The 14935-nt window shown below is 42.3% G+C and overlaps 1 protein-coding gene and 5 non-coding genes across 6 annotated transcripts in view; all 6 read left to right on the forward strand.

Moving 5' to 3' along the window:
* The window catches only part of LOC130222707 (gastrula zinc finger protein XlCGF57.1-like), a 42328-nt gene that overhangs the window by 12648 nt on the left and 14745 nt on the right, over positions 1-14935 (forward strand). The gene's annotated exons all lie outside the window — the stretch shown is intronic.
* Positions 11569-11640, forward strand: trnaq-cug (transfer RNA glutamine (anticodon CUG)). Its single transcript has one exon. It is a non-coding gene; the product is annotated as a tRNA-Gln (tRNA).
* trnaf-gaa (transfer RNA phenylalanine (anticodon GAA)) lies at positions 11903-11975 on the forward strand. The gene has a single exon. It is a non-coding gene; the product is annotated as a tRNA-Phe (tRNA).
* On the forward strand, positions 13620-13691 carry trnaq-cug (transfer RNA glutamine (anticodon CUG)). Its single transcript has one exon. It is a non-coding gene; the product is annotated as a tRNA-Gln (tRNA).
* On the forward strand, positions 13801-13874 carry trnai-aau (transfer RNA isoleucine (anticodon AAU)). The gene has a single exon. It is a non-coding gene; the product is annotated as a tRNA-Ile (tRNA).
* Positions 13963-14035, forward strand: trnaf-gaa (transfer RNA phenylalanine (anticodon GAA)). Its single transcript has one exon. It is a non-coding gene; the product is annotated as a tRNA-Phe (tRNA).

Raw genomic sequence — 14935 nt, forward strand, 5'->3', positions numbered from 1 at the left:
GACTGCCATCACAAGTGGCAACTCCCATATGGTCTAGCGGTCAGGATTCCTGGTTTTCACCAGTTCGACTCCCGGTATGGGAAGCCTTGAGCGTTTTTGGCCAGCAGTCGGACTGCAGCAACCTTAAGGGGGTGGGCTTGTAGGGGAGTCTTATAAGCCTTCGATAGCTCAGTTGGTAGAGCAGAGGACTGTAGGTAATTAAATGATAAATAAACATAACACTATGAACTGAAATAACCTTTGATTGTGGACACTTTTCCCAGCAATGAAACTGTTTTCATCTGTTCCACGTACTGAAAACATCAGTTCTGCTATGCCCACGTTTTCTCCTCCATGATCACCTCTTACTCTGCAACAAAAACATGACCCATTATGCTGGTTTGCAATTACAATTTACTTATTAAAATTTTTATTTATGGACTACTTAAGCAACCCTGCTGAAAAAAACAGCTTAAATCAGCCTAGGCTGGTTGGCTGGTTTTAGCTGGTTGACCAGCCTGGTTTTAGAGGGGTTTTGGACATTTCCAGGCTGGTTACCAGCCTTTTTCAGCCTGGTCTTAGCTGGTCAGGCTGGAAATTAGATTACAACTCAATAATACCTTTTTGGAAATCCGTGTCTCCACAGCCTCATTGAAAAAGGCCAAATGTGTGTCTGAGCGGTTATTGTTTGCAACCCTTAGGTACATAATCTGTAAAATGTAATTGAAATTGCACAGTATGAGAGATTAGTTCAGTAACAAAAACTTACAGGTATAGTTGCATGCAACAACTACAAGATTTCAAGCAAAGATGTAACCACCTGGCCGACCTTCGGTAACATTACACATTAAAAAATCAGGTTATATTGTAATCATAATGTGTCAACTGTAAAAAACATTACTTTGTAAAAAAGTAAAAACAAAGTAATGGCTTTTTATAGTTTTTTTTATTAGTTTATTAACTTCTATATATGTTTATCTTTGAAAATACTGTATGATTAATTACATGAGTTTGTAAGTTTAAAAACCAAAGCACTAAATTGAGTGGAATGAGCCAATGACTGGTTTTCTGCTGCCATCTATAGATTACAATGTTAAATGATAAATGACAATTGTATGTCACATTGATTTGAAGTGTTTGTTTTCAATTAAAATTTTACAGTAAAGCAAAGCATGTTCTATTGCATTCAATGAGCCAAATTTTACCAAACAACTTTATGGGACGGCATACAGTCATAAGGATAGATATATTAAAAACTTTAGTGCACATACCCTACGAAATAATGACAATAAGATTTTAGCACAACATGCTTAGTCTAAACCTTACTAAACAATAAAGTTTACCTTTCTGGAATAACCATCTGTTCCCCCAAAGATCACAATGTTGTACCTGTTATACAAAAGAATATTAATATTTCAAAATAAAAAAGTAAAATAAGTAATAATAATAATTTGATCATGTTAAATTAATCTTTAGCAATGTTATTTCAACCACTTTTACTTTTTACTAAACTGAAATGTTATAGATGGCTTGCAGACATACCTTATGAGTTTATGGTTGGTGTCAATGTGCACCATGTACTTCGGGTAAGGAACAGAGTAACTTCTACGAGCAATACATCTCAGGTTTGCCATCCTAGAGAGAACACCAACACTGTCTACACGATGCATGGATGAACACACCCTATCCCACTGTACAAGGTGCCCCTGAGAGAGTAGAGCCCCTCGAACCATACGATATCCAGCATCTGGCATGGAGTTCTTAATCCCTGTTACAAGGGCATCAAGCTCTACATCTGTACATGTGCTGTACAAACCTCTCACAGACAAACCATTTTATGCCATCCTCCTGAATATGGTTGCTCGGGACACACCAAGAAGATTGGCAATAGATTTGACAGGCAGTCTAAGTTCTATTAGATGTGTAAGGTGGGCAGCTGACACTGAAACTCTCGGACGTCCATGTCCTTGTTCTGTTTCCAGCTCTACTGAGACGGACACTTCCTCCACATTCCTTAAATGCTGTAGGAGAATGTTTAGATTGCTAAGGGCTGAGATGACATCCTCTGGAACATGTATCAATTCAGCCAAGGCACTGATATGCACCATTTCCTGTCTACAAATAAACTGTATATAATCTGTGTTTAGTGGCTGTCTTTCTACAGCACGAACCAGTCGATTGTGGAGTCGTTGCATAATGTATTGCAGGAGAGACAAATAAATTATATATAAAAAAGATGCATTTCATTACATAATCATGTAACTTACACCATGTCAATTTATACAAAATATATTTCAAGAGTTTCCACTTAGATATGCTTGGCGTATAAAGCAGGTTTGGCATGCTGTCCCGGGAGAGAACCCTGAGCTCGGAGATATTTGAGCCCAGGGCTCCCGCCCGGTCGATAAGCATATCAGGAGATCCGAGATCAGGTAGGTCTCGAGAGCTCCCCCTTTTCAGAAAAGGGAGGAAAAGGAGGAGAAGGGGTGGAAGGGGGGATTCTTCCAAACGAAGATAAAACATTAGGGAGAAAATGATCCATTTATAGTAAACTAGGATCACTCTGATTGGATTATTACTGATTACAGATGAGTGGCCAGACGTGCTCAATCATATCACGTGCTCCTCTCGAAATTAGTTTATGAAACTTCACTTCAAGAGTTTTCACTTAGATATGCTTGGCGTATAAAGCAGGTTTGGCATGCTGTCCCGGGAGAGAACCCTGAGCTCGGAGATATTTGAGCCCAGGGCTCCCGCCCGGTCGAAGCATATCAGGAGATCCGAGATCAGGTAGGTCTCAAGAGCTCCCCAAAATGCTAACTCGGGACAGCAGCCGTGTATTTCGAAGAATTTCCCCCCAAAAAGCTAGAAAGTTTTTGCTATATCCGGCTGCTGGATATAGAGGATATGGAAAGGGAAAGAGATTAGGGAGCTCTAGTTGGAGCAAAGTGTGAAACAGACTCCTGTTGGAGCCTGAGCGGGGGGAAAGGGGAAAGGTGACTAGTGTAGGGGGGCCAGAAAGGGGTGACCAGGGTTGACTCATTAAGAATCAAAACAAAATATGCTCGAGGAACACTCCTGACGGAGATAGAGCTGGGAAGTGGCAGCGCTATATATATATATATATAAATATATATGTATATATGAGAGTACATAAATATATATATATATATATATATATATATATATATATATATATATATATATATATATATATATATATATATATATATATATATAATGGGGTAATCTAAGGCCTGGAGGGGGCAATCAGAAGACTTCTGTGAGTCGGAATAGGCACTGCGGGAGTTGGGGGCAGCAATTCTTATTATTTGCCGTCTCCGGCAGAAATCGTGAATTGGGATTTGGGTGGTGGAGATTTCTGCTAGAGGGTGAGTGGCAGGTTTGGCGAGACTCCTGTGGGAGTCGATGCTCGAGGAACACTCCTACTTGGAGATAGAGCAGGGAGTGACAGCGCTCTATATAAATATATAACCATGGACGAGAATCCATAGATATATATAAATAATGAGTTTCAGTGGCCTTGGGGGGGGGGCAGTGACATGACCCCTGCGGGGGTCGGCGCCCGGGGAACAGGGCAAGCTGGCCGACTCTGACAGGAGACTGGGAAAAAGGGGATTTGGATGGTGAAGACTCCTGTTAGAGGGTGACGGGATGAGTTAGGTGCTCGAGGAACACTCCGTGAGGAGATGAAGCGGGGAGTGACAGCGATATAAGTAAAAAATATATATGTCCATGTACTTGCGTACATAGATACATATATATATACACACACAAATCCATACATACACGCACGCATACGTATATACATATAAACCCACATACACGCGTATACTTCTATACATGTGTTTATACATACATGCATATACAACATCTACGCCCGCACAAATACATACATACATACGTACGCAAACGCATACACCCATATATATGCAAACATAAGAGAAATTTGCTAAGGCCTGGGGGGGACAGTGAGATGACTCCTTCGGGAGTCGAAGCTCGGGGTAACACTCCTGCAGGAGTCAGAGCCTTAGGGGGGGCAGGGTCTGGCAGGAGTCGGGAAATGGGAGGGGGCTGTGAAGACTCCTGCAGAAACGGCCGGGGGTGGCGGGGTGACGAGGGGGCTTGTATGCACCTTCGATTTACTATGTGACTGGGGGAGAAGGTTGAGTGTTACTCAGTTTAAAAGTAAGGGAAAGGAGGAGGGAAGGTGGCTGGGTCATGCCCTCGCCCTTGCGTAGCTGTGGGTTGATGGCTGGCGAGAGTCATCTGGGCTTCTTTGAGGTGCCTTTGGCGAAGACGTATGCATGTCTTTAAGGCATTGGATGACCACCTTCCCAGGGTCTGGATCTGTTGTTGTAAAGCCCTTTGGGCTTCTGTGGTGGCTGCTCATATTCTGAAACAGAGTATATACAGGAATCAGAAAGTGTAATTCAACACCTTTAAATACCTTTAAGACTCTTTCAATACGTTTAAAGACCTATAACCACTTTTCAACCAGAAATACTGGCGATATTTATCTTACAATATATTTACTAAATATTAAAATGAAAGAAATTAATCCAAACTAAAACATACATATGGAATATAGATCTATAAAATCTAGCCGATTCAACATGTCCCTATAGAGCTGCAGAAATAATGGTGTTGCCTTGGTAACTGTGGTAAATAAGCAACAAGCTGTCAAATCTACTAGGATTTTACTGATTTCGTAACTACGCCACATCCTGATATTCACAGATTTAATACAGTCAAATTTTACCATACAATGATACCTTGTATAAAATAGATAAATTTAGTACATTGCAGGAATCTAAGACTATCTAAACTTTTAATGTCCTCAAACTTTTCTATATTGACTTATCTCCTTAACCCCTCGCAGAGGCCCTGTGAAAAGGGGGACTGGAGAGTGAGTGGGAGTCTGAGAGGCGGAGAATGCTATGAATCATCTCTAAATTCGGAATAGTGTTACTGGGCAATTGTCAACTATAAATGGGGAGGGGGAGAGGGGAGGAGGCAGGGGGAAGGCAGAGGGAAAATAAGGCTCGGCGGAGCGTCTCTGCTGTTGCAGAGGTGCAGTGGTAGTCAGCATTGGAGCCTTATGAGTGCTAAATATTGTCAGTAACGATATGTAGAGATGAAGTAACAGAGGGGCTCAGCTAGAATGCCAGTGCAGTAGTGCTATGGGCGAATGTAACATGAAGCATCTCTGCTGTTGCAAAGATGCAGTGGTAGTCAGTATTGTATAGTTATGCATGTTCCTGTAAAAAAAATTTATTGTCATTAGTGATAAGTAGAGGTGAGGTGAGAGTCAGTAGTGATATGTAGAGATGAAGTAAAAGAGGGGCTTAGCAAGAGTGCCAGTGCAGTAGTGCTATGGGTGAATGTTACTTGAATCATCTCTGCTGTTGCAAAGGTGCATTGGTAGTCAGTATTGTATGGTTATGCATATTCCTGTAAGAATAAAAATACTGTCAGTAGTGATATGTAGAGATGAGTAAAAGAGGAGCTTAGCTAGAGTGACAGTGCCATGGTGTTATTGGTGAACGAAACTGGGTGGAGTGTCTCTGCAGTTGCCGAGATGCAGTGGTAGTGAGCATTGGATGGTTATGCATGTTCCAGTAAGAATGAAAAATACTGTTGTTAGTGATATGTAGAGGTGAGTGAATGAGGGGTCGGTTAGAATGTCACTGCAGTTGCGCTGTAGGCGGGGGGGGGGGGGGGGGGGGGGGGGGAGGGGGTGTAGCTCAGCTGAGCGTCTCTGCTGCTGCAGAGGTGCGGTGGGTCAGTATAGAGACAATATGTGCTCCTGCAGAAGCATCTATTACTGTATTCATGGGGGGTTGGGAGTGTGACGATAGTGGTATTTGAAGTGTAAGTGTATATGACTTGTTTAGAGCATTGCTGCTACATCAATTGACACTTGGGTGACCTCTAAATGGGTCAGAGCTGTGGTGAAAAGAGTAAATGGAAGTATGGGATAGTTTGAGTTTGGAGGGAAATTAAAGGAAGAAAAGAGGAGAAGAGGGCTAGAAATGCATGAGGGTGGAGGTCATTTGGAGAAGATCAGCTGGGCTTCCGTGATGTGGTATTGTTCTCTTGAGGTGTAAGAAGCGAATAGTGTTTGAAATGGGTGAATGGGGGGGGGGGGGGGCTTCTTAATAAAGAAGGCAGAGCTTCCTCCTCCTGCCTAGTTAGATCAGCTATGATGGGATGGAATGTGGGATTGAAATTATGTTAATTCAGACTTTTCAAAAACCAAAAAAGGGCTAGTGTGAATATGGCCTCAAGTGTGTGGGCTGTATGAGGCAAAAAGGGGCTAGTGTGAATATGGCCTCAAATGTGTGGGCTGTATGAGGAAAAAAGGGGCTAGTGTGAATATGGCCTCAAGTATGTGGGCTGTATGTGGCAAAAGGGGCTAGTGTGAATATGGCCTAAAGTGTGTGGGCTGTATGAGGCAAAAGGGGCTAGTGTGAATATGGCCTAAAGTGTGTGGGCTGTATGAGGCAAAAGGGGCTAGTTTGAATATGGCCTAAGGTGTGTGGGCTGTATGAGGCAAAAGGGGCTAGTGTGAATATGGCCTAAAGTGTGTGGGCTGTATGAGGCAAAAGGGGCTAGTGTGAATATGGCCTAAAGTGTGTGGGCTGTATGAGGGGAAATGCATCTTTGTGAAGAGTGTGAATACATTTGCAAATGGATGTAGAGTGTGATGGGTTGAATAAGGGTAGTTTCTGGAGCTGGTAGCCATGACCTCTAAAATGAGAAAACAAGAAAGAATTAGAGATTAAATGGTCACGACATGGTACATGTACAGCAGACATAATTAAATGTTTTAGCTGATATTCGTGCAAGGTCACTTCGTAAGAGCGTGGGCAACTGTGAATGGAAGCGCCTTTGTTAATACATGTTACAATAGCTTAGATGTCACAATGTGCAAGGGTTGTAGAAGTGGACATTCGTCCCCCTGCAGGGTGGCAGATGAATGAAGAGCTGAGGATATGGGCCAGGTCTTGGCTGGTGGTCCTGGAAGTACCTCTTGAAGAGCAGGTGAGGTTATAGTATGGTGAAGTGGAGTTTAATCCCTTAGTGTTATAGTAGTTTGTTTAAAAGCAAAATGTATCTAACAGAGTCAGTGGATGAAACGTTATTCTACTGCCAGAAATGTCCTCTTTGTTCGTAGCAGTCAAGCAGGAAGTTGTTTCTTCGCTGTTTCTCATCCCACTGACTTGCCATTATAAGCATGACTATAGCACTCATGTGTATTGATATAAGAGTAGCTATTGGCATGTTGCAAAAGAGCTTCAATGCTTTGTGTTGAATGTTTTTCACTGGCTGGGTAATACTCTTTTCGTTGGTTCCATGGCTATCAGATTAGATGTGGCAGAGGGGTTATTATTTATTATTATAATTTTTATTTTTTATTTATTTTTTTTATATAAATAAAATGTAAATAATCAACTGCCAACATCAAACCTTTAACTTCAAAAAACGATGTCACCTTAGTAGGAACTGTGTGAATGTACTGTTTGTCATGGGCTTTTACTAAGTCCAAGATAAATATCATCATGTTCGGAATCTTAACGTGATTGAAAAATCTCGAGCGTATCTGGCCGGATTCATTCACAAAGTCTTAGCACTCAGTCCATTCATGAAACTGTCAAGAGATAAGGCGGGGTCATCTAAAGTTTGGAAAGCTCATTGGATGGTGACATTTCTCCTTTTGGCTCCTTGGAGTATCCGTCAGAGTGCAAAAGGTCGGCGGCCGTTTTGTCAAGCAAAATCGCTATAGTGTTTGTGCTTGAAAGACTATTCTGCTGCACGCCCTCCAGCAGCTGGTTTGACTGAAAACAGTGCATCCTTCCATGGACGTTTATCAACATATGAATATGTTGTGGACTAATGTTTGTGGAAAAGATTGCTTGGTCAGTTGCAATCGAATTACTTCTGCAGTCAGAAAGTTATGGATCTGTGGACAGGCGGGAGGTTGAGAGGTGAGTTCTTTATTGAAATCATTTGATTCACGCTGGTCTCGTCTTTCAAAACTTTTATAAAATGTTTAGTCTTTGTTAGAGTGTAGTTATGTAGCGAAGCTTCCGCTTAAAGCATGTACGTTACCGAAAGTAGACCTCTAGGATATCAGTGAGAGTCAGGCTTCATAGAAATGGCTTGGATCACCGGCGTCTTGAGTTTAATGGAAGGTGTGGCTTGCGTTGAGTGGGGCAGTAGGAGTAGAAGTTGGAAGAGCTGGTGGGCCGTCTTGCTGTAATTCAGGCTTGATAGCTGGCGAGGCGGCGGCTGAAGTTTTGGGGAGAGCGGGGTTCTGGCTGGAGTTGTTGTTGTTGCTGTTTGTTTGTTTGTTCTTCCACGTTGAAAGGTTTAAACAATGCTGAAGCCTAGGTTAAATGCTGGAGCATTTGTAGCGGGAAGCATTCTTCCAAACAAAGATAAAACATTAGGGAGAAAATGATCCATTTATAGTAAACTAGGATCCCTCTGATTGGATTATTACTGATTACAGATGAGTGGCCAGACGTGCTCAATCATATCACGTGCTCCTCTCAAATTAGTTTATGAAAATTCACTTCACGTAGTATGTGTCACCGTCACATTTGTACACAAGCTTTAAATGAATGCTTTTAGTCTCCCAAATTCATATAATAAAGAGAATGACAAAATAACGTTATTAACCGGTTAACTGTAAACGTTTCTGTTCAGAACAATTAAAGTTTATCTTTTTTTCGTTTTTGTTCCTGAAAAATGTCATTTGTTTCCGTTTTTCGTTGCCGTTTCTTGAACCGGTTCGGAGCCCTGCTTAAAATATTGTAATCATTATACTTGTATAATATAGATCTATACATTATTGGCAGCAATGTATTATCTAATTTCAATTTTGCATTTATATCTTATTTTATTTCAAATGTTTAATAAATGTTTATAATAATTTACTAATTAAATTTACTCTAATATTGCAGAAAACACATTGTTTACCAATCACACTAACAATAACACTAACCTGCTTCTTTTTAAAGGATAAAAATGAAATGTACTTAAAGGAAGAGGCACCAGTTCCAGCTGCCACAAAAAGGCAATGGACACAGAATAAAATAGGTTGCTCAGGTGAAAAAGACACAGAAGCAGGGATAACAGCAACAAACATCATAAAAGAAAGAGAGATAGACTCTGTTGAACTCATAAAATGCACAGACATACATTCAACATGTGTCTACTTCAAGGGTACCCCTTTCTCTTTTTTTTTTGCATCCAACTAAACAGATGGGAGTTGAATTAAAATAGATAGATGGATTGACATTTTAATAAATGAAAAAAGTAAGAAATAAAACGTAAAAGTGTACAGCTTGTTTGTTTGCATAAATGTATAATTTGAATGGTTTAGAGTAATGGTTGATTTTTATAATTGCCCATAATCTATTTGTATACTTTTATTTTATTTATTTTTTGTTTGTTTGTTGTATTGTTTATCTGTTAGAACTCATATTGTATTGCTACCAACAGCAAGTGACTTTTCAAACATCAAAAATAAAATAAAAAAATAATTATATAAAATACATTCATTTGTATTTGTCCCACATCCAGGTAACACCATTAGTCGTCAAATTGCCTAGAATAGCGTGCTTTTCTTTTGAAGGTCCTACCTAGTAATGCTCCAGTAAATGTGTGAGAAGCCCTGCATGCCGAATGACGAGTTACTCAGAAATCAATGCAAATTGGCTCCGCCTTGGATGGACCTTCTGCTACTTTCCTGCAAGACCAGTTTTTTAATTCATCCTCTTCATCTCGGGCAGCAGCTCTACACCGTCTTGAGGTTCAATAGTGTAATGGATAGCACTCTGCATCCAGCGATCTAAGTTCAAATCTAGGTGGGACCTGTTTTTTTTGCCAGCACCGCACAAAAAAAGCTAAAATAGCATTCTATTCCCTTAAAGGTCAGAGAATAACAGTTACTATGGGTTTTCTAGGACCCTCAAGTCCAGCTGCTTCACCCTCAAGTACACCTGCTTCCATTTGACCAAAACGCTATCTTTCTCCCAGGTGGTCACATCGCTTCTGGTGATGATTCCTATGGGCTAATCGACAGCACTCTGCTATATATTTAGTGCTTTGATTTCCCACTGCGGACGCGCCATCGAATGAAAGAAAACTGTGACTTGATAGGGCTTCTGAAGGATTGCAATGATTAGTACTACACAGAACCGGCAAAGCTGACGTAAGGAAATTCGCTCTAAACCCTCCAGGTGCAACCAGCTTTGCAATAAAAGCCACTGTGAAAGGCATGAAAACACAAGTGGAGAATGCGGGCATCGATCCTGCTACCTCTCGCATGCTAAGCGAGCGCTCTACCATTTGAGCTAATTCCCCTTTTCACAAGCCAAATTGAACATTTTAGACGTGGTCAAAAAAGAAAAAATAAGATCACATCTGTTCTGTGGTGGCTTCTTTGCCCTGCCTGCCATTTAGTCGTCAAATTGCTTAGAATAGCGTGCTTTTCTTTTGAAGGCCCTACCTAGTAATGCTCCAGTAAATGTGTGAGGAGCCCTGCATGCCGAATGACGAGTTACTCAGAAATCAATGCACATTGGCCTTGCCTTGGATGGACCTTCTGCTACTTTCCTGCAAGGCCAGTTTTTTAATTCATCATCTTCATCTCGGGCAGCAGCTCAACACCATCTTGAGGTTCCATAATGTAATGGATAGCACTCTGCATCCAGCGATCTAAATTCAAATCTAGATGGGACCTGTTTTTTTTTTTTTTTTTGCCAGCACCGCACAAAAAAGCTAAAATAGCATTCCATTCCCTTGAAGGCCAGAGAATAACAGTTACTATGGGTTTTCTAGGACCCTCAAGTCCAGCTGCTTCACCCTCAAGTCCACCTGCTTCCATTTGACCAAAACGCTATCTTTCTCCCAGGTGGTCACATCGCTTCTGGTGATGATTCCTATGGGCTAATCGACAGCACTCTGCTATATATTTAGTGCTTCGATTTCCCACTGCAGACGCGCCATCGAATAAAAGAAAACTGTGACTTGATAGGGCTTCTGAAGGATTGCAATGATTAGTACTACACAGAACCGGCAAAGCTGACGTAAGGAAATTCGCTCTAAACCCTCCTGGTGCAACCAGCTTTGCAATAAAAGCCACTGTGAAAGGCATGAAAACACAAGTGGAGAATGCGGACATCGATCCAGCTAACTCTAGCATGCTAAGCGGGCGCTCTACCATTTGAGTTAATTCTCCTTTTCACAAGCCAAATTGAACATTTTAGACGTGGTCAAAAAAGAAAAAATAAGATCACATCTGTTCTGTGGTGGCTTCTTTGCCCTGCCTGCCATTTAGTCGTCAAATTGCTTAGAATAGCGTGCTTTTCTTTTGAAGGCCCTACCTAGTCCTGCTCCAGTAAATGTGTGAGGAGCCCTGCATGCCGAAGGACGAGTTACTCAGAAATCAATGCACATTGGCCTTGCCTTGGATGGACCTTCTGCTACTTTCCTGCAAGGCCATTTTTTTAATTCATCATCTTCATGTCGAGCAGCAGCTCTATATCATCTTAAGGTTCCATGGTGTAATGGTTAGCACTCTGGACTCTGAATCCAGTGATCCGAGTTCAAATCTCGGTGGGACCTGTTTTTATTTTGCCAGCACCGCACAAAAAAAGTTAAAATAGCATCCTGTTCCCTTGAAGGCCAAAGAATGACACTAACTCTGGGTTTTCCAGCACACTGGCAAGAAAACGGCCGGTTATCTCAGTTGGTTAGAGCAAGGTGCTAATAACGCCAAGGTCGCGGGTTCGATACCCCTACTGGCCAAATCTTTACTCTCAGATGCACTTAAGGGCTCAGCTTGGTCTCACAGACATCCCTGCTGCAGGAAAGCTGTGTCATGGCAGCCGAAATAGCTCAGTTGGGAGAGCGTTAGACTGAAGATCTAAAGGTCCCTGGTTCGATCCCAGGTTTCGGCAAAGCAATGTTGTTGTTTTCTGTTTTTGGGCACAGGGTCAGTTGAATGAAAGTCACCCAAAAAGCCTAGCCGCTTCACCCTTAAGTCCACCTGCTTCCATTTGACCAAAACGTTATCTTTCTCCCAGGTGGTCACATCGCTTCTGGTGATGATTCCTATGGCCTAATCGACAGCACTCTGCTATATATTTAGTGCTTTGATTTCCCACTGCGGACGCGCCATCGAATAAAAGAAAACTGTGACTTGATTGGGCTTCTGAAGGATTGCAATGATTAGTACTATACAGAACCGGCAAAGCTGACGTAAGGAAATTCGCTCTAAACCCTCCAGGTGCAACCAGCTTTGCAATAAAAGCCAGTGTGAAAGGCATGAAAACAGAAGTGGATAATGCGGGCATCGATCCAGCTACCTCTCTCATGCATGCGAAGCGACCGTTCTACCATTTAAGCTAATTCCCCTTTTCACAATCAAAATTGAACATTTTAGACGTGGTCGAAAAAGAAAAAATAAGATCACATCTGTTCTGTGGTGGCTTCTTTGCCCTGCCTGCCATTTAGTCGTCAAATTGCCTAGAATGGCATGCTTTTCTTTTGAAGGCCCTACCTAGTAATGCTCCAGTAAATGTGTGAGGAGCCCTGCATGCCGAATGACGAGTTACTCAGAAATCAATGCACATTGGCCTTGCCTTGGATGGACCTTCTGCTACTTTCCTGCAAGGCCAGTTTTTTAATTCATCATCTTCATCTCGGGCAGCAGCTCAACACCATCTTGAGGTTCCATAATGTAATGGATAGCACTCTGCATCCAGCGATCAAAATTCAAATCTAGATGGGACCTGTTTTTTTTTTTTTGCCAGCACCGCACAAAAAAGCTAAAATAGCATTCCATTCCCTTGAAGGCCAGAGAATAACAGTTACTATGGGTTTTCTAGGACCCTCAAGTCCAGCTGCTTCACCCTCAAGTCCACCTGCTTCCATTTGACCAAAACGCTATCTTTCTCCCAGGTGGTCACATCGCTTCTGGTGATGATTCCTATGGGCTAATCGACAGCACTCTGCTATATATTTAGTGCTTTGATTTCCCACTGCAGACGCGCCATCGAATAAAAGAAAACTGTGACTTGATAGGGCTTCTGAAGGATTGCAATGATTAGTACTACACAGAACCGGCAAAGCTGACGTAAGGAAATTCGCTCTAAACCCTCCAGGTGCAACCAGCTTTGCAATAAAAGCCACTGTGAAAGGCATGAAAACACAAGTGGAGAATGCGGGCATCGATCCCGCTACCTCTCACATGCTAAGCGAGCGCTCTACCATTTGAGCTAATTCCCCTTTTCACAAGCCAAATTGAACATTTTAGACGTGGTCAAAAAAGAAAAAATAAGATCACATCTGTTCTGTGGTGGCTTCTTTGCCCTGCCTGCCATTTAGTCGTCAAATTGCCTAGAATAGCGTGCTTTTCTTTTGAAGGCCCTACCTAGTCCTGCTCCAGTAAATGTGTGAGGAGCCCTGCATGCCGAATGACGAGTTACTCAGAAATCAATGCACATTGGCCTTGCCTTGGATGGACCTTCTGCTACTTTCCTGCAAGGCCATTTTTTTACTTCATCATCTTCATGTCGGGCAGCAGCTCTATATCATCTTAAGGTTCCATGGTGTAATGGTTAGCACTCTGGACTCTGAATCCAGTGATCCGAGTTCAAATCTCGGTGGGACCTGTTTTTATTTTGCCAGCACCGCACAAAAAAAGTTAAAATAGCATCCTGTTCCCTTGAAGGCCAAAGAATGACACAAACTCTGGGTTTTCCAGCACACTGGCAAGAAAACGGCTGGTTAGCTCAGTTGGTTAGAGCGTGGTGCTAATAACGCCAAGGTCGCGGGTTCGATACCCGTACTGGCCAAATCTTTACTCTCTTATGCCTCAGATGCACTTAAGGGCTCAGCTTGGTCTCACAGACATCCCTGCTGCAGGAAAGCTGTGTCATGGCAGCCGAAATAGCTCAGTTGGGAGAGCGTTAGACTGAAGATCTAAAGGTCCCTGGTTCGATCCCAGGTTTTGGCAAAGCAATGTTGCTGTTTTCTGTTTTTGGGCACAGGGTCAGTAGAATGAAAGTCAGCCAAAAAGCCTAGCCGCTTCACCCTTAAGTCCACCTGCTTCCATTTGACCAAAACGCTATCTTTCTCCCAGGTGGTCACATCGCTTCTGGTGATGATTCCTATGGCCTAATCGACAGCACTCTGCTATATATTTAGTGCTTTGATTTCCCACCGCGGACGCGCCATCGAATAAAAGAAAACTGACTTGATAGGGCTTCTGAAGGATTGCAATGATTAGTACTATACAGAACCGGCAAAGCTGACGTAAGGAAATTCGCTCTAAACCCTCCAGGTGCAACCAGCTTTGCAATAAAAGCCACTGTGAAAGGCATGAAAACATAAGTGGATAATGCGGGCATCGATCCAGCTACCTCTCTCATGCATGCGAAGCGACCGTTCTACCATTTAAGCTAATTCCCCTTTTCACAATCAAAATTGAACATTTTAGACGTGGTCGAAAAAGAAAAAATAAGATCACATCTGTTCTGTGGTGGCTTCTTTGCCCTGCCTGCCATTTAGTCGTCAAATTGCCTAGAATAGCGTGCTTATCTTTTGAAGGCCCTACCTAGTAATGCTCCAGTAAATGTGTGAGGAGCCCTGCATGCCGAATGACGAGTTACTCAGAAATCAATGCACATTGGCCTTGCCTTGGATGGACCTTCCGCTACTTTCCTGCAAAGCCAGTTTTTTAATTCATCATCTTCATCTCGGGCAGCAGCTCTACACCATCTTGAGGTTCCATAATGTAATGGATAGCACTCTGCATCCAGCGATCTAAATTCAAATCTAGATGGGACCTGTTTTTTTTTTTGCCAGCACCGCACAAAAAAGCTAAAATAGCATTCTATTCCCTTGAAGGCCAGAG

This window comes from Danio aesculapii, chromosome 4 (assembly GCF_903798145.1).
Source record: "Danio aesculapii chromosome 4, fDanAes4.1, whole genome shotgun sequence".
NCBI classification, from domain to species: Eukaryota; Metazoa; Chordata; class Actinopteri; order Cypriniformes; family Danionidae; genus Danio; species Danio aesculapii.